Source organism: Lactuca virosa, chromosome 5, assembly GCF_052849685.1.
Source record: "Lactuca virosa cultivar CGN04683 chromosome 5, Lactuca_virosa_CGN04683_v6, whole genome shotgun sequence".
NCBI lineage: Eukaryota > Viridiplantae > Streptophyta > Magnoliopsida > Asterales > Asteraceae > Lactuca > Lactuca virosa.
Window position 1 is genome coordinate 255,260,386 of NC_136430.1, and position 20,170 is coordinate 255,280,555.

Below are 20,170 nucleotides of genomic sequence, written 5' to 3' on the forward strand. Positions count from 1 at the left end.
ACAATCGAGATCGGTACTCCATGACGCGATACCACCTCCCTCACATACAACTATGCCAACCTCTTAGCTAAAGAGCTCTCACTGATAGCAAGAAAATGCATGCTCTTCGTCATCCGGTCGACGATCACCCAAATTGCATCGACACCCCTCGCGGTCCTCAGCAATTTGGTGATGAAATCCATGGAAATCTGTTCCCACTTCCAGTGGGGAACCTCAAGTGGCTGCAACTTGCCATGCGGACGCTAGTGCTCGGCCTTAACCTTGCGACAGGTCAAGCACCTCTCGACAAACCACGCGACATTCTCTTCATACAGGGCCACCAATAATCTTTCTTCAGGTCCAAATACAACTTCGTGGCCCCGGGATGGATCGAGAACCTCGATCTATGCGCCTCCTCTATCAGAATGGTACGTGCCCCGCCTGCATGTGGCACCCAAATCCGACCCTGAAAGGTCATCAGCCCTCGACTATCGGTAATGAACTCGGACACCTGCCCGATCACCCGCTCCCTCTTGCGGTTCTCTGGTATCACGGCCTCTGCCTGGGCCTCCCGAATGGTGTCCAACACCGGGGTCATCACTGTCAATCTCATACAAGAGCCTCGAATCAGGGTACTCTCCGCCCTACGGCTCAGCGCATCAGCTACAACATTAGCTTTGCCCGGGTGGTACAGGATCTCACAATCGTAATCCAGAATCCTACCTTGGCTGCCCAGGCCCCTTACAACCCCCAAGAAGCGTTTAACGACTTCTTGGGCCAACATCGCGACCGACTGGACCGGAGGGAATTGGAAGTGGACGTGAGAGAAAGGGACCAAGAAGAAATCAAGTTTTTAGATCTCTTGAGACAAAGGCTCAAAAACGATGGCCCTGCCTATGTCACATACATCTTTAAATAACTCATTTTGGGATTCTAGTGTTTTAGCGGAAACTCGACCGGATGTAGTGATTTTAATTTTGCTTTGATTGTGCATGACGAACCGGGTGAACAAAGTCACGATTAGAAGAAATGGTAGTTCGCTGGGATTGTCTTCATTTCCCAGAGGTGCTGGTTCGACTCCAGCTCGTGACAAGGCCTTTTTGGTCATCTATTCATGAATAGCTCTTCTCTCTTGCTCTTCTATCGGTTCTACTACGGTTCCACTAAGTTCTTCCATTTCTTAAGTATTTATAGCCCAAGGCTCTTAAAGCCCACATGCCTATAGCAATTCGATACTATCTATACCCGAAGTTAAAAAAGAAAGCGCTATTTATGGCAAACCGCGGATCGGTAGACGGAAGAGAAGCTTGAAGTGCTGCTGAAGAAGAGAGTCAGGCTTTTTCAACGCCTTTAGCTACCTTTGGTATTCCTCCACGCCTACTTTCTCTATTAGAACTGCTCTCAAAGCAACCACTGCGGGCACTGCACCGTGGACATGGGGCCTTATGTGCTTCCGCCTACCCTATAATATAAACTGGGTCATGGCTTCTGCGACGAGCTTGGGCAAAGCTTTTTCCTAGGGGCTTCAGAGCTCCTTACTATAGGCGACTCAGGGAAAGTCTTGCTTTATTCAATTCTAAAAAATCCTCCTCTGCTATTATCGCTTAATAGGTCAGATCGATCAAATGGAATGAATGGGCTCAGCCTAAAGGCCTTGAGCCAGAGGTCATACTGATCCTTTCCTTTCAATAATAATTAAGACGCACACAAGAGAAGGAGACCCAAGCACAGCCAACCTACCTTTATAAATCCACCACACTTTGAAAGTGTTTAGATTCTATTAGTGTGCAGTGAGTGAATAGCTAAAAGAATAGAGTGACCATCATTGAATATCTAATATCAAGTGGTATAGTAAGATAAACATGGATATAACAAATATCTGGCTCTCGTCGAACTAGAAAGCAATTCCTCCCACTTTGACTCGAGCTTCGGATATAAGACGTGTAAGAAAGTCTATTACTAGTACCCGGAGTTGGTCTCCCATTAATACTTCACCGTGAATCACCTTCTCTCTGTGATCCTCGCTACTTACTGCTTATGCTTATTTGTTATTTCAATGCATCTGGGAATCAAAAATAAGTAACTTGCCGGCCCTTTTCCTTTACGTCCTTCACCCATCTAGGCAAAGGCAGCGCAGCTCAGTTGTGCAAGTTCACGTCGGATTACGGAATCTGGAGTAATGATCGAAATTGAATGTCTTTAGTCAAAAAACGACGAAAGCTGTCCTTGCCATTGAAAAGATTGCCATGGCCTAAATAAAGTCATCCAAGCCTTTACGCCGTTGATTTGATGCCATCTTCCGTCATCTTCTTGATCGACTGTCCCTAAAAAGAGCCAATGCCAGCTACTCTTCTAAGCCATAAAGCGAGGGGCTAACCGGTATTAACTCCTCCCGTCCCGCTACGCTTCTTCCTTCCCACTATAAAGGGAATCAAAGGATACCCGTTCGTAAGCTTTCCCAAAGCTTCACTCACTAACAATCCTAATCCACTTAGTCGATTAGCTGCTAGTCGTTCACTTAGCTTAGTGTTAGGGTTTTGAGGCTAGCCCCTTGTTCCCTTAGTGCTTAGACCTTAGCCTACTAGCTAATCGATTAACTACAACCCCACTTCAAAGCAAGAAATCTCAATACTCTTCCAGGTGGTGGACCCAAAGCAAGCTTCATCCATATAACCTTAAGCGGGATAGGTGGGAGTAGAGACAGTGGACCGAATTGACCTAGCATTATCCTACCGACCCATAGCCCATACCTTTCACGACCGAAATCATAAGTAGTAGTTTAACGCTTGATCGAAGCGGCAGTAACCAGAAAAGAAGATCAGAATCGGGGCTCGGGGTCACGTATAATAAGATCCGAAATCTCTACTGGTTGTTTCGATCCACTAAGTCACAAGTACAAACATGGCTTTCTATCTTCCATACCAACTCATCCTTCAAAACCTCTAACCCTTGCAAGATGCTCTTCCAAGATTGAGAAGTCGCCTATCCAACTAGCGGGACAGCCCTGACATTTCTTCAATGCATCTCCTTTCGGATTCTTCTATGTCAACCTAGCATTTCGAAACGAACAAATCCAGCCAAACTAGCAATTGGACAGGTCCCAGCTTACTAAGTAAATCGGCTACATTCTCCCAGAAATCAAGAGGGATGCTGGATGTAGAACCCGCTATCGAAGAAGACAACTCCCATCTAGGTCAATGGAAGTCAATTGATCTCGAAAACAGAGAAGAAAGCAGCATCCCGCTCAATGCAAGTAGGGAGAACCCGTTCTTTATCTTGTTTCATCAGCAAATGTGGCAAACGGTGGTCTTATCCTCTTTTACTTATACAAACAAGATATACCCTAAAGTAAAGGCGAGTCAATAAAGTCAATAAGCAAAAATCTTTATGAAAGCAAGTCCCATCGAGTGGACTCAAGGCATGACTTAAGGTAGTAAACACCAAGTCATTGCACTAGATGTTCTGGCTACATTGCATCAATATTTAAGCCCGATCGTTTCCATGCAGAACCTGTAAAAAGTCAAGCCCCGAGGATTCAAGTTTTACACCCACATACAAGCCTGTAGGTATCACCTTGATGGTTGACCCCAACAGAGGTAGAGTCACCTGTCGAAAAAGAGTCTTTCTACGACCGATGGCTAACCATAAAAACGAAAGAATGGCAAAGAGGATCAAAACCACAAAATGGAAGGTTTTCGTAGTCCCCACGGAAGATGGCTTTAGCTGGGTCTTGCAGACGGGAAGACTTTCTTATTCATTATAAATATCCCACGTCTTGCTTTACGCGATTGCTTGCTATTCGGTAGACGAATTGTTACCTACGCTTTTCTTTGTCTTACGACTTGACTGTGTTTAGCAACTCATCTCATTAATAAGCATTTTGTGAAGCTAAATAGACTTCTGAACCGGAAGATTAAGCGAATTCTCCTTGCTATTGTTTGACTACAGCCACTTCTACACCTTCATTTAGCAAATCCGATCTTTATTCGTTCTTCTTCTATTTCATTATTAGAATTTAATTATTTCATGATGCTTCAATCCATTTTTTATATAAAGTAACTACGACCAGCTACTGCTACCCCAATCTACGATACATTCTCATCTCCTTCGATTGGTTCCGTGTGGGGCATCCTGCTGAGAGACATTAGCTAATATAGCCTGCCCCTTTTTGCGTAATACCTCTTTCTTGGTATGTGGTCTCCTTCCATTTTTCTAGCACAGTAGTTGCATAAGCAGTCATGTTCAAGGGACGTAGTTCAAGGCGAGTACTCTCTGGAAGTAGGTTCATCCCCCCCCCCCTCTTGGTTGGCGATGGCCATGTCCTTTGGTATAAATGACTTGCGATAGACTAGCTAGCGAAGTAGGGTAGGATAGCAAACGATGCGCTAAGGAACAGAGTCTGTAGCTGCCCTTCTCTCTTTCTTTTAAGAAAAAGAGTGAATCTATAGAGAGCTAATATACTATATGCTTATAGTACCCGAAGGTAAAATAAGCAAGGCATAAGTGAGTCTCGTGCGCTAAGCAGGAGTAGGTCTTTGGTCAGTGCGCCAACAAAGTAAGGGAGGTTCAGACTTTTATTACATAGACGGAAGTTTCACTGAAAGCTAATGCGAAATTAAGAGAGACTTTCACTATGCAGTGGGCTAGCTTTAGTTTGTCTGGTCTGGTATCGATGCATGCAATAGGAGCTCTAGTCATGCTATATGTCTTAGCTTGTTCCCCTCTATACAGTGCTGGTTCGAAGACTAGGCAAAGATCGGAGACTAAACAAGAATCATCAATTCCTTTGACCATTCGTTTTGAGCCTTTAATTCTTTTAGAAATGCTAACGAGGTTCAATGATGCCGACGAAGGGAACCAACTGAAAGGTTCTCAACGGCAGGCGCATAACATAGGCTGACTTATAGGAGAAGGTTGTGCGTGTAAATCCCAACTAGAGAGCTCCTTTTCATTGGCTACTCGACCTATTTGGAAAGAGCTACTCTTAAGCCTATTCTGTTACTTTTGAGTCGATTTCTGTTTTAAATATCACTTTTATCAGGCCGGAATAAAACAACCACTTCTCATTCTGGAGCTGTAAAGTCAATAGCATTCAAAACCGTCAGGATTAGAACGGATAGAACGGTAACCGAAGGAGCCCATTTCTGTTCCTTCGCCTTTCTTTCATTTCATTAGAAAGTTCCTTCTTTTTGTTACCCGACTTTGATGAGATAGGATCGGAAAAAGGTCTGACTCTTTGGTAGCCGACTTGATTGAATTCCCCTTAACGAGCTACAAATCTAATATGGTTACGGGCTTCCTGCTCTAAGAGTGGGTTCCTTGCCCCTGTCTCCCATAAAAGAAGAAGAAGCCAAGACTAACTTCATTTAGTTGTGAAATATTTATATTCTGCCTTAACCATGCCAACGCTGTCAAAAAGATTATCCAACGGAAACTGATGATTTTTCTCGGATGTGAAGGCTTAGGCTTCCATTTATGTTTTAGGTATCATTTCTTTTCTCCGCCAGGGTGCTCACTTCCTTCCTGTTCCCAGAGCCAGCTTCAGTCTGCTTTGCTCCATCTAAGGCTAGGGCTAGACACTTAATCTCCCCAACATTTCTTCTTCATGTGCACATTTGAAAACAACCTATTGGCTTCAGACTTTTCCTTCCTAGCTGCCCGAATCTGATGCACAAAAAGAGGCCATTTATACTATACGCAAAAGATCACTTCGGATTCAGGCTAGGCTAGACTTTCTTGCCTTAGGTCAATCAAGTCTTTCTCTTCCCTTACTAATGCTAATGTGGGATCAGTTACTTCCTAACAGTCTATTGACTCCCGAACAGCTACATTTGTCCATGAATTCCCTTCTGCTTCACCTTGTGGCCTATCACAGACAGCTATGGAAGCTGCTAGCTACCTTCTTCCCATTCTTTAGTTTCCCGAGATGAGTTCTACACCCTAAGGAGATAGAGAAAGCCCTTCCAGAGATTTATGTCAAACCAGTTCTTGAAAAACAGCCAACTCATGCAAAGAGCCCTTTCCCCATGCCCATGCTATGAAAACTTCACACCAAGTCAAGCCGCTAGCTTTAGTAAGAAATCGATATTCCTATGGCTTGAAACTAGAATTAGATAAGTATAGTACGCAGGGAAGTACCTATCTGAAAGGAAGGTAACGACTGGCACATAGGGACATCAGTTTAAGCTCCCTCAATGGGTATCTTAATCATATGGAATAGGTCTCTGGCTTGCTCCTGTCTGATCTTTGGTTCTCTATCGGAAAGAGTCGTAATCTTTCCTTTCTGTCTACTCTACTATTGATTCCCTTTGGCTCTCTCTGTCCTAGTAAGTCATCTCACTCTCCTACCTTGACTTTAAAGAAGGGACATGTCCAACGACTGCTACCTCCTGGGCTTGATCCTGAATCGAAAGCGATCTCCTTTTGCTTTCAGCCTTTCGGGACAGAAAGGCATCGACTCCTATCATAGCTCTTTCCGCCCGTTACCACTCCGTGGGCAACGATCAAGACCGAAATACATTACTACAGAAAAATGCCCTACGAGAGAGAGAGAGAGTGATTCGTATCTACGACCTCCTCTTGGTTTTACTTTGCCCCCTCTTTCCGAGAGCCCCTCTAGCATCAAGGCGGTGCAACAATAGTAGAAGCTGGAGATGCAACACTTCAGCCAGATCCACAGTAGGTATTGGTAAGTGTTCCCTTGCTGCTCTATCTCTAAATCTGTTTCAATAAACAACGATCCAAGAAAGAGGAGTTCAAGGCTGGCGAAGTGAATCTCTTGCTTTCCTTCTTCTAGTTCTTGAGTGATAGTAGCTCATGTCTCTTCTTTCTTCTGTCAACTGTCCTTTACCGGTAACTGGATCAATCGCTAGCTGGAAAGTTTCCACTGTCAACTGCCGTAAGAGGTCCTTTTCCAAAATAGAGAATAGGGCATGGAAGATTTCTGCTATTAGAGGAGAGTTTTGACTGCAAGGGAGGAAGGGGGATTACGCGACTTACAATTCATTTCCTTAACCCCGAAATAGCAACTTGGTTATAGCTGACAGAAAGTAGAAAGACTCTAAACAAAAGGTACTGGACAAGCTCTTAGGGAATAATCTCTTTCTTATTTCTTTCTAGACTTAATCTCTATCCGGTTGGAGTTGGATTGAATCGACTTCGTCTTCTTCCCAACAATGAACCCCGTTCAAGCTGTGATAAGAGGACGTTTCCGTACCCCTTACCTTACTCAAGAAAGAAAGTCATGCTGATCAGTAGTAGTGTCTAAGAGGAAGGGTTGGCGCTTTGAGCTACCTATTTTTTGTGATCAAATTAGAAACTTAGCTTCTCACGTTGCCATAGATTCTCCGGAAGAAAGCAATCGGCTTTGCCCAAGTTGTAATGACAGAAAAATCCCTGTCGATGAAGAATGTTTCGAAAGCAGCCTCAAAGCGGTTAGCTTCGCTTTCCTTGACTTTAGAGAGGAATGGTTTCTGATGAACTACTCCCTTTACCAGTTGATGAATCATGCTTCGAACACCTAGACCAGCAGCCGCTTAGTAACGTCTGCGCTTAGATAGCGATGTGAACCCGCCTTCCTTACCTTAATCAATAGATAGGTTTGTACTACTACCAGTAAAAACAGAAAGTTTTGAAATGCTTTTCGTAAGGCAAGGAAGTCAGTGCAGGTAGGCGAGGGCAGTTCCGGTCTACGATTTATGGCAGTCTATTTTCTTTCCTTTTCTCGTTGTAGCAATCTTTCTTAGTGCACCCGTAAAGAGAGAATGCTTGGTAGCAGGACAGTAAGAGTTCAGTAGGTGGGCCAGTTCACGCCAAGGATAGCAGTCCAAGGGTTGAAAGAAAGTAGTAAACCAGTCAGCTAGCTGAAGTTATCAAGTTCAGAATTAGCAGCTCTCCTAGCTGCATATTCATCTTCCTCTCTTGCTCCACTTTCACTACACGCAGCAAAGCTAGGAGATTCCTGAATAGTCTGCTGCTTTCCTTCATTTTCATAAGAAAGGTGATGCATCTGTTCCACCTTATCTAGATTTTCTTGGCATAGCACTGCATTTGATTCTTTGGGAAGAATGACATCATCTACAGATAGGTCTTCATTAGAAAGCATTTTCAATCTATTTGCTGCAGACCCAACAATTTGACAAGCATTTTTCTATCATATCAGCTCACTGCTTCATACCTGAAGGTCTCTGCACTACTTTCCAGTCATTAGCATTCTCAGTCTCTTTAGGACCGCTTTCTTTCCTTCTTCTTCTTCAGAGGTTGAGTAAGGGTTTGGGTATGATTCGGGCACTTGACAGTTGAATGCCCCACAGTTAAAGCATTTCAAAGGTTTCCAAGGACAATCCACTTTGATAGCTGGAAAGTAGTCAAGAATAAAGTCAACCTCTAAGTAATCTACTGCCCTAACTAAACCACCAAGAGCGGATAAGGCAAAAGGGTGTCAGCACCCACTCCTGGGCAAAAGCATGCTAAGGGCGCAACTTACTCCTTCAATAGCAGATTCAATAGAAAAAGAAAAGAAGCAAGGCCCGCTACCACGAAGACTAATCAGACGATAGATGACACTCGGTTTCCTAACTCATTTACTTGACTTTCAGCCTTTCATTTTCGGCAGCTAAGGAGGCTGTCTTCTTTAAGCGAGCGAATGACTAATAACTAAGAATGGTGCTTTCCTTTACTAATCTAATAGAATCCCCCTTCTCGATAAGTAAGGTAGGTTGGCTGTGCTTGGGTATCCTTCTCTTGTTGAAGGCTTTCCTACTTCTAATAGAATCTTCTAAGGTCATCTCCTCTTCAGCTTCTGAAGTTACCACGGTCTGTCATCAAACCTCATAGGCTAAAGAGAAAGCTAAACAGGGGTTCAAGATTGAGTTCACTGGCCCTCGGAAGTTCGAGTGAGTTAAGCTTTCTTTCCTTCGTTTATTCCCTAATCCTCTTAACCGAGTAACTTCCATCCTCTGGCTTTCTCCAGTAGGTTGCCTCTAGAGCAGTTAGTCTAGCATTTCCGGTTGTTTATATAGGATCCTATGTTCACATAGAGAACTTCTAGCTTTCAGTCCTTAGTTCAGGATCTCTACCTTTAGAATAGAATGATCATGCCTATCCCTCTTTGGCTGGCTTGCTTTGCTTCGCTTGACCTTGATTTAAATAGAGTTCGAGCTCTGAGTAAGCTCTTGCTTTGATTCACTTGGTGCCCTAAACTAAAGGGCTTGAAACCAGAGCTTTTGACTTAAGGCTTGGTGATAGGCTTGAATCACGGAGGGTGACAGATCAAGCAGTTACTTTAGCGGTTGAGGGACTGACTTTAGCTCACTGATCTGATGTGATTGAATTCCCTAGGAAAGAAGGCAACTAGCTGAGGGTGAAGGTCAAGGAATGCGAGAACAAGGGATGTCCCACTTTGACTGTATTAAAAAAGCAAGCTAAGATTCATCAGAAAAGTAAGTTGCTTTCGGACTAGAGGCAGCTGTTGCGGGTTCAGGTGCGGCTAAATCAATAGGACCGACTGTCTGGGATAGGTGGAGTTGGTAGGAAGCACGGTTGGCGATAAGCTGGTACATGTTTCATTCTTTCTATTCAATAAATATCTCTTCCCGTAAATCAAATAGACTAACAATGTAGGCACCCGTATGGCCCATTCTCTTGTTTGTTAAGTGAAGCCCATCCACCATCTATGTTAAGGAAAGGCGATCCATCCACCAGCCCCGAAGGTGATTAATCCATTCCTTCATTCTTAGGAGGCGGGCTTTCTTACCATTAAGTCGTGTGGTGGCAAACAAAGATAGGGGAAGGAAAGGCACTCAACTGCTCTATTCATACTTTTTTCGGCTAGGGATAGCTAGTCTGAGGCGGTGAGAGATATGGCAGAAAGGGGGGGTGTCCTGGTCGGTTCATCGGCTATAGACCAATTCGAAGAGCATTCGGTGACCTCTCCTTAGGGGTCCCAGCCCTCGTGGCCCCACAGCCTAACATTGATTTTTATCTTTAGATTTTCATTCTAGATAGAGCAGTAAGAAGGATCTCTTATGCAAGCTTTCTTGATGAAGGGTACCTCTTTATAAAAAAAATTGTAATCTTCCTTTCCTTTTTTAATGGATTTTTCTAGCCTCAATGGCTATAGCATTCATTTGATAAGATAGCAATCCAATCGTAAACCGTAATCAGTGACACACAAAAGCCAAATCATAAACTTCGGAGCAAGTTCAATAGTTTTCGAATAGCTTCCGTCGAATTACGCTTGATAATAATTAATGGAGTGGCAAGCAAGAGCAGAAGGAGGAAGGTGAGTAGGGTTGGTGAAATGATGCAAAAAAAAGGCATGATGAGATCTGAACCCCTACCTTGACTAAGAGAATTAGGTTATTCTTTTGCTATTGGTCTTTGGTGCCTATCCATCCTATGCCTCGTACGTAGTCTAAATCAGAACTGAAACCTCTTTTATACCCGGAAAAAAACTTTGATTCATTCCCTTGATTTGGCTATTTATTCTAGCAACAATCGTCAAACACGGCATAGCAACAGCGGCTAGCTACTTCCTTAAGTTAGAAGCTGAGGTAGGACTAGTCTGGGTATGAATCAAATCCATTCCTAGGGTGAGTCCTTATGTAAATGTAAGTAGAAGGCAACCATCTAAGAGATGTTACTAGTCTGATCTGGTACGATGTAGGTTGGGGGTTTTGAGTCATAGAGAGTCTGTATTTTATTGGACTTGGCGAGAAGTGTTAAGAGCAGACTAAGCTAAGGAATAAAAAGAGGATTTGGATGCTTATCTTCCTTCCTACACCTAACTTGGCTATCGCTTGTCAGCTTCAGTCCCTGTTGAATCGGTTCTATCCGTTGATTTCTGGTTCCACCCTAGGATTCTTCCTTCAGCCCGAAAAGCCAAGCCACTGATGCTACTGCTGCTAAATCAGCCGGTGGAGTGCAACGTTACCGGGTCATTCTGTCGGTTTTAAGAGCCTTCGGCAACCGGCAAAGAAAGACCGTTCAGAGTAGCAGTAACAACGCTCATAGCAAGCAAGAAAGATAGGGTAAATGGGCCGGAAAGACAAGTTTATAGAGTCGGAGAGCTAGTAGAGCTCATAGGTTTCTACCTGTGACTAACTTAGTGTGCTTTTGGTAGCTGCTGCCATACCAACAATCTATTTTTCGTAAATAAGCACTAGCATTATGGTGCGAGATCTGCCAAGCTAAGCTCAATCACAACCCACCGGCTCAAACAAAGGCTGGATCGGTTCACTGAACGCCAACGAAATATAGCAAGTCCTCTAGCAAGCCAATTCCTTTCTTCATCGCCTTCGACAGCTAATCACTATCGTACTCTCGGTACTTACTATTTGAGTACTGGTATTGGATTCTCCTTCAACGGAAAGATGGAATTGACCATGCACACTGACTCCTATTCAAGATATGGATACTAGACTGTCCTGCATATGAGACAGATTGTTCTTCTAGCCTACATCGACGGGACTCAACTCCTTACTCTCTTCCTTCTATACCTATTTGAAAGTCAGGAATAGCAGACTTGTTCACCTATTTCCTTACTAGAGCAGATACTTGAGGACATAATGTAGCCCGTGTTACTGGTGTGTGAAAGGATAAGCGGTAGTGCCCCACACCCGTGATGCACTTCCTTTCTTTCAGGTATATCTCCAGATAGATAGGGTTTTCTCTCTTGTTTAGTGCTTCTCACTCTTTCCTCTCAAACGGCGATACCTTAGCAGCATTTGGCCCATCCCAGAGTGAAACTCCCTAACCAGATTCCGAAACTAAATGAACAAAAACTCCTAAACACAGAAAAGACACCTGCGACTGCAGCTACTTACTTGACTTTCATCCCTCCTTATACTTATTCATGAGGCTTCACTTGGCATAGATGCTAGGGCCTTGTTCTGACTTCCGAGACTCATCTATCCTATTACTGAGAAAATTCCCTACTTGGAGTGAGAATCCCTTTATCAGGAAGCAACGGCAGAAGCGGTTTGATCTCTTACCTTTTGCTCATATCCCAGAGACTCGTCTGCAGTTAGTTTCTCATTCGAATATGAATAATCAACAAGGGCACCTTCTCTCTTTACCTTTACTGGCTTTAATGACACTGCAGGGGACGCAGCAACAGACTCTTTCCCCTCAATCGCCGGGGGCTATTATCCGCTCACTCCCTTGCTTTCAGAGAACTCCCCCATTTATAGATAGATAGTCAAAAGGGGCTTTCTTACTCACAGGATTTCAGGATACTCGTTAATGCCTCACTCCATTCTTCTACTTCTGACATTCTACTTGAAAGTCTGATATCCGATAAACTAGGTTTAGCTTGAATGTCTTAGTTCACATACTCTACGGGATTTCTTCTTTACTAGAACTCTTTTCTCATGACGTGGTTGGGAACGTTGTGTCATCTGTTCGTTTCGATTCAAAAAGTTTAACTTCGAACTAACCGGGAAAGCAGAAGCGGAACATACTTATATAATTAAGGTACTTCCTTACTTAGAGTGAGAATACTCTTTATATGGCACTTATCCCATCCGAGTACTTGCTTTACTTACTTTACTAAAACAGCCTAAGCACCTTTCCCCGGGATTCTTCATAAAACCAGCTTCATCAGCAAAGACTTCTACTTGAGGACAGTCTACCTTTGGTGGTGTGAGATGCTATTCTTTTATACGGTGGTGTGAGATGTCATTAGACTTTATCATATTCATTTGAATTGAGCGTATTGTAAGAATAATATGGCAAGTCAACCGAGCGTGGGGTGAGATGCATGCAATTGAAGCAGCTACCAGAAAAGCTGGGTTTGATTCCCTTAGATACCTTTGGGTTTAGCCTTGAGGAAAGACAGCATATACCAAGAAAGAAGAGGTTGGAGGGCTTGACAGAGATGCGCGGGATGCTCCGGAATGAGCCTCAACAGAAAAGAAGGAAACTTCCATATCTAGTTCAAGTCCTAAAACAACAGATATTGGAGAAGCTGAACGAGAAGAAATAGCCATATCCCTAGGGGCACCTTCGATCGATACTGCCTTAGACCCTGCCCTTGGTCCTAAACCTGCTTACGCTGGAGAAGCCCTTACTTCTTCAGCTTGAAAGACATCTCAGGAAAGAGCTACTTCAACTGAAGAAATTTATTTAGTAGCGAGAACCCTTCCTACTCGAGAATAATGTCAGGAAGTGAAGCATTTTTTCAGTTTTTCTTGAAAAATATAGTAAGTGTCATGCGGGGGTGGGGATTCAGACCGATGAGGGGTGTAGGAATTGCCCTTAACTGTCCGGAAGGCTGAAATAGCTTTCTCGGGAGCCTCCGGGAGGTCGGGGTATTCAATCCCAGGATACTCAAGGAGCAGGGCGTTGTATCCCAGGGGTTCTACTAATACATCGTATAGCGGGTCTAGGCTTGAAGTTCTACCAAAAATGGAATTGGACAGTCATTCGAAAATGAGAAAAGAAAATCAGGGTGTCAAGACATCTATATGACCAAGATGGCCATCTCACGAATTGGATTCGAACCAATATCAAGCTACTTTCCTTTAGTAGATCTGTCATCCCCCTCATTATAGTCCTCCTAGAATCAATAGCATTTCGTCGGAATACATCCAATCTTTTCACCTTAGTAGTCCTATGCATAGTCAGTACTATAGCCCCAATCATTGCTACTAATAAAATCAGACTAGGAACCAAAAACCAGACAGAATAGTAGGTATAAAGTAAATTGCCCAATGTTTCCAAATTAGTCCAACTTCGTACCTTTCCGGCATAAACCATATATCTCAGAGAGGTCGTATTTCTTTGGGTTGGTAGTAATGGAATGCTTTCATTATCTAAAATGAAGAACATTTCCCACCAAAAGATCAGTCCAATAATACCACTCACTGGTAAATAGCACAATACTTCTTCGTGAATCTCCGCTATTTGAATATGGAACATCATAACAACGAATAGGAATGAAACGGCTATAGCTCCTATATGAACTACTGGGAAGATCATAGCAAAAAAGTCGAGACCTAACAAAAGAAGTAAACCTGAAGTGTTGCGAAAGACTGGGATGGGAAACAAAACGGAATGTACCGGATTTTTAGCACGTACAACCATCAAACCAGAGACCAAAGCAAGGCTCGACGAAACAAAAAGTATCATAGTACGTCGTCCTTCCCTGAAATGGAACTTTCATGCTGGAGCAAGAACTAGCATGAAAGTCGATCTATTACAACCAGCGCGGTTGTTCGTATTTCATTTTCTTCTTCCAAGCCCTTCTTTCTTAGCACTGAGTTACTTACGGAATCTCAAATCTCTCTCGCTTCTTCAACTTGTTCCTGTTCGTCTATTCGGGACGGGGCAGGCAGCCCACATACATGAAGAGAAGAATAGAGAGGGGGTTATCCTGCTTAAACTTGGGAAGTTTACTACTTGAGATTGGGAAGGGCTATAAGTAGGCCGTTTGCTATTGCTATAAGGGCTGCTCGCCTTTATACAGCTTGGCTTCGTTATCGCTTCTATGTAGTGTAGTGGTCGACCTAAAAAGTCGTATTCCTGCCATGCCTATTATCCAGTGCTAGAAGCTTCGCCAGAAGCAAGCAAGACGAGGTCGCTCTGCTTCGTAGACAAGGCTCGTTCCGTACTTGACTTACGAGCTCGTGTAGTACTCGCCCTATCTCTTCTCTAAAGGGGCGCACACTCGCTGTCTACTAAATGAGCTCACGAAGGGATCTGGGAGCGAAGCCTTCAATTTAGTTGCTTCCCCCTTTTCTTTTCCCTCACCCTACCCTTTCATTTCCGCTTAAGCTTCCCCGGTTTGGGGGATTAATTGATTGGATACCCGAGAACCATAATCTTTCCTAGGAACAACTTCTACGACGATAGATAGGGGTCAGGTTTGTTTGGCATCTATGCCCCCTGTCCTCCAAACAGTATGGGAGCCTTTCAGCTCGTACTGCTCACACTCCTAGATCTTCACGGCACCTCCTCCACCATAGTGTGAGCTGGGAGCAGCTCCGAAAAGTGAGGCCTACTTAAATAAGTAATGAGCTTTCAACAACGTTAACAACAGTACGAAAAAAGTAAACTATGGTTGCCCACTCATCTGATCATAGGTGAAATCCAACCCCTTCTCTGCTCCTTTCCTAACCCTTTCTAAGCTCTTGGATCCTACCCTGCGCCTCTCTAGGCTTCGCTATCGCTCATGACTGGTATATGGATCTCTCTATGTAGTGGTCGGCCTTCTAGAAGCTTCGCCAGAAGCGACTAGTCGCTTCCCGAATGCCCCTTTCCTTCGCTACTAGGAGAGTCGCTAGCTTGCTTCATTATATTCTATAAGCGGAGCGACTTGTCGAGTCTACGAAGCTTCATAGTTGCTTCCCCCCCTTTTTTCTTTTGCCCCGCCATGCCACTAGATCCATAATGACCGGCGAGTCGGAACATGTATGAATATAACCACGCGAAGCGCCGTACCGGCCTATCGAACGAAGCGAAGAAAGAGATCATTGAGCCTATTTAGCCGAGCGGAACCCTTTTCAAATAATATATATATATATATATATATATATATATATATATATATATATATATATATATATATATATATATATATATATATAATAATAAGCTAAGGGGGCTGGAAATCGCAAGAATTGAAAAGTCCTCCATTGAATGGGATGAGAAAGACAGGTTCGGAAATGGACGGATTAGCAGGAGGAAGGGCGGCCCCACCCTGAAACAAAGGTGTACGTACATAAACAAAGAGACTGGTTATGGCCTTGATAGGGCTCCTTCCCATCTATCTTGACCGGGAAGAGGGGGGAGGCTCTTGCGGAAGCCCTGCCCGCCCTTCTCTAGTCTATTTTTAGGATCCCTCTGAGGAGGCTTTCCGGACTCGTAAAAGACGGCTAGGAACAAGAATAGGTTCAGTAGTCTCTTCCGTTGCAGGTCCTTCTCCTTCCGCTGAGATGGCCCTCTTTTTTGTTTTGTTTGTTCACCACGGCACGAAATCATGAAGAAGCTGGAATAACTCAGAAAGAGAGTGGCGCCTAGCCGTTGAGAGCGTCTGTTGTCTTTGTAGAGGAACAGTACGATCTTGGACTGGCCCCCTTCGCATGACCTAGAAATAAAAAGAAGTTCGTGCTACTATAAGGCCTCTAAACTCCTCCCTCAGGACACTGTTGCGTTGCCCATGGGGACGGGCTAGCCCCGACTTCCATAGGTCCTTGGTTCGACCTCCTAATGAGAATTGAGGTCCTTGCACGGGCGTCTCATCCCTAAGACTTGTTTGCTCTGTATGGAGTGCCCCGTGGTTCCTCGAGTGCCATCCGCAGAGAGGAATGCCATCAACTAGGGCGCTATTGGCCACTAACCACTCGCTCGCCGGACGCTCGGGCTCCACGTTTCAAGTTCGTTATCCTAACCGTATCCTCTGCTCCACCGGGAGTCTGACCCCTTCTTCTATCTTATCTACTGCCTTGCTCCTCGGCTCCATACTGCTCCAGCCGCTCGCTGTAATAGCTTGCTTCTCGGGTAGCTCGCACCCTGGGTGGTGCGGTTGAGCCAGAGTGGGCTCAGCAGTCGGCCTATCTTTCTGGGCGCACGCATAAAGGCATGATTAGTTCCACAAATCTCACTGCACTGACCATAGTAAACTCCTTCTCGTTGTACCGAAATAGAGGTTTGATTTAAACGACCAGGTACAGTATCACATTTTACACCTGGGGAAGGTACAGCCCAACTATGAAGTACATCAGCAGATGTTACAATAATACGTAGATGACTTTTGGCTGGTACAACCACTCGATTGTCCACTTCTAATAAACGTAATTGACCCAATTCTAGATCATCTTCTGGAATCGTATAACTGTCAAAAGTTAGTGACTGTTCATCAGAACTGTTATAGTCCGAATACTCATAAGGTTGGGTCGACGCCCGTCTCCGCCCAAACTGTACTTGCAAGTTTCCCCGCAAAAAGCTCTCCACGCCTACTCTTAGAAAGAAGACTCTTTTTCTTTTGTTAGTACCGACCGTAAGACCCTTTGTGAGTAAGGGGAATCGAACGCCGGGGAAAGTTTATTGGCAACAGGGAACCCTTTCTCACCCAGTCCTACCTACCCTATGTATTCAAGGGGGGGGGGGGGCTAAAACTGAAAAAGACCTGGTTCCACACATATGAGACAGGCATAAGGTATGGGACGACCAGTTCACCATGGAAAGCGAATTCGATCCTATAGTCGTCTTCTTTGTTCGAGAAATTCGCAGTGGAAAGGGATGCTAGTTGGCTCGGAGAAGTTGTAGGCCCCAATAAAAAATATCAAGATTCCTCACCTATCCTGTCAGGGGCCTAGTTGAACGCTCGAGTATAGATTCCGTATGCTCATCGGCCGGGGCCGACCGGACCGTAGATCTGGATCCATCCATAGACCTGACCTGATATCGTTTGTCCAAAAAGAAAAAAAAGTTGGTTTTTAGTAGTAGTTCATGATACCTCGAATTCCCACGTTCCAGCTTGCATTATGCCAACAAGTCCCACCCCCAACTCTAGCTGAGAAGTTGAGTCACCCTTCTTTTTTTTTCAGAAAAAGAATCAAATAAAGAAAGAGATAGTCTATATCCTGTATCGATCATAGGATCACTCTATGAATAGTTAAATTCTCTGTGACCTCCCACCGTTCACGACATCCCTTGCTTCTCGCTGCGAACGGCTCCTCGGTGGAAGAGTAGAAGCGCTGGTCCCCTTCGGTCAAGTTGCTTGTACCTGTTGTTACCTACCGTAGGACCTCCGTCCCCGAAGCAAAGAAAGAGGAGCAGGAACAAGAGGTTGTCCTCTCCCGGCCCAGTAGTTCCGCAACTACTACCGTGGTTGTTGCCAACGGGGATCCCCCATTCTGAAAGGTTACTGGGCCCAGAGAGAAAGCATAATCTAGTTAGTAGTCCTACAGAAGCCAGAATCAATCCTATAGATTAGAAACTGTAACCTATAATCTTGATGCACTCTAATACCTAAAATATTATATGCATATCCTCACCAGGGAATATGCGCAGAAAAAAGCACCTTTTTTCACTTTATCACTGGATTGCGAACTTACTTATCCTTTTGATGAGAATGCCACTACTCTTACTTACTATCTTCAAACCCGCCTATTGGCGTGTCTGGATCAGGTGAATCGCTTGGCTAGATATATCCTTAAGCGAGATATCGTTAACTCCTTAGTTCCTTAGAAAAGGATAATAAGGGAGAAGAAAAACCCTAGCTTTCTGTCGATCCTCCAACTTGCGTCAGATCCTTTTGCCCCTTACTCTGCTGGATTGAAAGCGGATGCAAGAGAACTATCAATGGCTGCAAGTAGAACTGCCATGGAGCTATATGGATAGCAACTCCCACCGGATGGAGATATCTTAACTTTGATTTCAAGCCTCTGTGTTTCGCTTGCCTAAGGTTAAGGTAAGAAAAAGAGACAGCTACTAGACACTACGGGGAGTGTAAGCGATCTAACAGAACTGGCTTGTTGAACGGAACTTAGACTAGAGATATCAAATGACCTAGGGGACTGGACCTCTAGATGTAGCACTGGATGTAAGAAAAAACTCGACTGCCAAAGCAGCACTTAGCACTCCAACTAATGGCCTTAAGACTGTTGCAATTGGTACAACTGCTTCAATGGGATAGAAGGAAACTGGCTAAAAGGGATTAGAAATGGACTAGTAAGAGACTCCAATGTAACCTAAAACTAAAATTGGAACCCTAGGAGGGGCAACTTCCACTCTTCTTTTCACTCTTTCCATTGTCGTTTACTTTACGAAGCGAAGGAAATCTAAAGGTATGCCCATTTTATCGAGGAGAGGAATTACTAGCTCGCAGGCTTAAAAATGAGAACTTCCTTCCTTGCCCTCGAACCGACTATCCAACGACATGGAACACTTAGCATTGGCCTATCACTCAAATTCAATTTTATAGCACGCCAACAGGAGGGGCTTCTCTTTTTTCTCCCACTAGATAGCTAGTAGAAAGAATGGCAGGACGAAAGAAAGGCTTAGGATAGCGGGAGAGGGTGAATGAAAGGAAAACAACTCAAACTTCTGGCTCACAAGAAAGGCGAATAACTGCAACTGAATCGACATAGACAGACTTCTAAACTTAGCACAGCGCTTACCTTATAACTTGACTTGGGAGGGGACCCAGCCCTCTAACGTTGCGTGAGGGGTGCAACGGGATGATCTCATGGGGCTGATTTATTAGAGAATGATGTTAAGTAGCCCTCCAACCATCGGCATACCCTGGCCCGTCAGGGTGCTTCTAACACCTTATCGCGTCAATTGAAGTCCACCTTATTGTTGATGAGGCCATTCGATCAATCGGCTCAACCGGATGCGGAAGGGTGGCGGTTTACGATCCTATCTCAACTTTACCTTACCCCCTCCCACCTTCCCTTTTCGCTTCGTATACTCCCCTTTCTTTCAAAGGAATCCCTTTCTTCTCGACCGGATGGGAGGCCTTACCTGGTGAACAGCCTTCCTTACCTTAGGCTTTACGAGGACTCCTTTTTTTACCTCTCCTTTTAGGCAGTTCTCTCTCTCTTTCTCGACTTGCAACTCACTTTTCCCTTTATTCCGCTTCGAAAGGGATGCGAACGCTAGGTTTTGGTCAGCGGCTTTCCTCAGCCTCAGAGCCGACAAAAGCTTTTTTCTTGATTTAGGAGCGAAAGAAGATGGATCCGTTTAAGAAGAATAAGCAGCTATTTTATCCACTATAGTTCGACTCGAAAGGTCTTTCAGTGACCGAGTTCAGTGACCAAGGCTAGGCAACAACTCACTAGTCGAAAAAGAAGCAGCTAGTCTTGAGATCAAGGCTTCTTTCCTTTGCTGAATCAGGAATAGCCGACTCCAGGTAAATGCTTTTCCCAGCTCAAAGGCGATGACTAGTAGATTCAGGGGTACCTATAAAACGAACAAACGTTCCCATGGTCATGATTGTTGACTAAACTGGCCTTTCTCTGATTCCCCTTGTCGACTCTGAACTAACTCATGCTTGAATGTGAACAACCGATAGAAAGCAGCATTCTACTAATTGGATTACCTTCTTCCCTTCCTTATAGTAGGAATTTCTCTCTCGAACCCTAGAACCTTTGGGCTAGGAACCCGAGAAAAGCGAATGTTCAAAGCTTTCAGCGGGCTAGAGTCGTCTTCTTGCTGTTGTTGAATATGAAGTTGTGATCAGCTT